Source organism: Hylobates moloch, unplaced genomic scaffold (assembly GCF_009828535.3).
Source record: "Hylobates moloch isolate HMO894 unplaced genomic scaffold, HMol_V3 SCAFFOLD_32, whole genome shotgun sequence".
NCBI lineage: Eukaryota > Metazoa > Chordata > Mammalia > Primates > Hylobatidae > Hylobates > Hylobates moloch.
This window is the reverse complement of record NW_026652307.1, coordinates 2,587,488-2,590,099: the sequence shown is the minus strand read 5'-3', so window position 1 is coordinate 2,590,099 and position 2,612 is coordinate 2,587,488.

The window sequence follows — 2,612 nt, the reverse complement described above, 5'->3', positions numbered from 1 at the left end:
CTGGGTGGCTCCCACGAAGGGTGGGAGGAAGTGATCGGCATCAACGATGGTGCCCTCTGAAGCTGGCCAAATGGGACTTCAAGTTCATTCTGAAATCCAGGTCCCCAATCCACTTCCTATTCTAGTTTCCAGATCAAATTACTCTCACCCAAGTTAAATATATAGTATAGCTCACCAGAGGTGAGCGATGAGCCCCAAGCGGGGCAGAAAAGTAGCAAATACCTGCATTTCCATCAAAGTTTTCACATAACACTCAGTCCACATAATGCTTAACATTCAGTCCACATGTGCTGGCTATGCAATTTTTAGTACAAAGCCCTCAAAAGCCCCCCAAATAAATATACAATCCAAGTAAAAATCGGGGCTTGCTATGCAAATATAGCCAAGACTAGCCCACAAGTTCTCATAATCCTCCAAAGCACCCCAAACAAACACCTAAACAGTGGCTATCAAGTGCAACCACAAGACCAGCGTGCCACACAAACATTCATCCAGGTAAAGGCTGTGCTCAGTGAAAATCAAGGTTGAACCCCAGCCCCTAGCTCCTCTTCCAAGATGGCCACCTGTATGCCCCTTTTACATAGAAATTCTGGAACCTTCTTAGCAAAATCCACATGAGATTGTCACAGCTCTAGCCACATATCCATCAAAATCAGAAAACACAAAATTCCCAGGCCATAGAGATGCCAAGGAAAATGATACCACAGAACCCCACCTTGTTGGTCATAACTGACAGAGACTTCATGGTATCTTCTAGAAGAAGGGCCACAAAAGTCACAGTTATCAGGTATCTACTAGTGCTAGCCATTACCCAACGGGATAGGTTCAGCTGCTATTTTGACAACGAGTAAAAGAGGCCCAGAGAGACCCCAGGAGAGGTCTCTAGTGAGCAGGGAAGATGCGCTTCAAACTCAAGTAGCCAAAGCCCACTGCTTGGTCCCTACAAGATACTGTTGTCCTGGAAGATGCAGGAGAAAAGAGAAAAAGGTCTGGTGTTCTTCCCATGATGTCAGTTATCAGGAGTCCATGACCTGTGACCCCCATCGAAAATCCTGCAGGTCACCATGGGATTCCACACCCAGGTGGGCGAGTGGGGCCTCTTCCCACAGACCGTGGCACTGGCCATACTCCTGCCTCCCTACCAGGTCAGGGCTTTGTCCCCACCAGTCACCCCATTGCGTTCGAGACTTGCTTCCCTATGTTAGGCTTCATCGCTGCTATTTAAAACATTTTTGTTTCCCTTTTCCCTTTGACCCTGGTGCCAAGCAAAACTTCTACAGAGCTATTTTCAAATCTAAATTTTAGGATCTTCAAAAAACAAAAAATTATAAAGAATTTCATCTAAATCTTTGATTACAAGAAGCCATTAAAAAAAAATTTTTTTTAATCTGAATGCCTGTAATCCCAGCATTTTGGGAGGCTGAGGTGGGCGGATCATGAGGTCAGAAGATCGAGACCATCCTGGCCAACAGGGTGAAACCCCGTCTCTACTAAAAATACAAAAAATCAGCCGGGTGTGGTAGCAGGCATCTGTAGTCCCACCTACTCGGGAGGCTGAGGCAGGAGAATGGCGTGAACCTGGGAGGCAGAGTTTGCAGTGAGCCGAGATCACACCACTGCACTCCAGCCTGGGCGACAGAGCGAGAGTCTGTCTCAAAAAAAAAAAAAAAAAAGAAAAGAAAAAGAAAAAAAATTTAATCTGTTGTTTAAATCTCTATTAAAGTGCAAAGCAACCTATTTTTCTAAAGGTAACAATTTGCACCACACTTGGTAGAGATGTGTAAGCCAAATATTACAAATGACTATTCATTGACCTTTTGGATTGAACATGATAATAATAAACCATTAGGGCCCTTCACAGTATGAGAAGGGTCTAGAATTGGACAGAATTTTTATTTACCTCCACTTTTACTTATATGTGCACAAAATTATGCCCCCCAAAATGGCCACATCTGCATAGCCCTTCCATGTAGACCATGGCATCCTCTTGTTATAATACTTTCTTGGACGGCTTTGGTCATCTTTTCACTCAATAAATACATAGGGACTATGGGATCCATGCCAGCCAGTGGGAATCCTGCTCTCATGGGGTTCATGTTCTAGCGAGGGAGACACACACTTACTAAATAAATAATAAAAAGAATTACAGATGGTGACAAAATCTCTGAAGCAATAAGCAGGATGCGGGCAGTGGGGAATGGGAGATATTTGAGGAGGGATTTCACTTTAGATAGAATAGCTGGGGAAGGCCTCTCTGATGTAGTACATTTTCTCCTGAGAATGTGAAGGATGAGAAGAAGCCAGCCATCAAGTATTAATAGCTAACATCATTATTTAAAATTGTTATTAAAACATAATCAATGGCCAGGTGTCGTGGCTCACACCTGTAATCCCAGCACTTTGGGAGTCCAAGGCGGGCAGATCACCTGAGGTCAGGAATTCGAGACCATCCTGGCCAACATGGTAAAACCCCATCTTTACTAAAAATACAAAAAATTAGTCAGGCGTGGTAGTGGGCGCCTGTAGTCCCAGCTACTCAGGAGGCTGAGGCAAGGAGAATCAGGAGGCAAGGAGAATCTGCCTCCAGGAGGCAGAGGTTGCAGTGAGCTGAG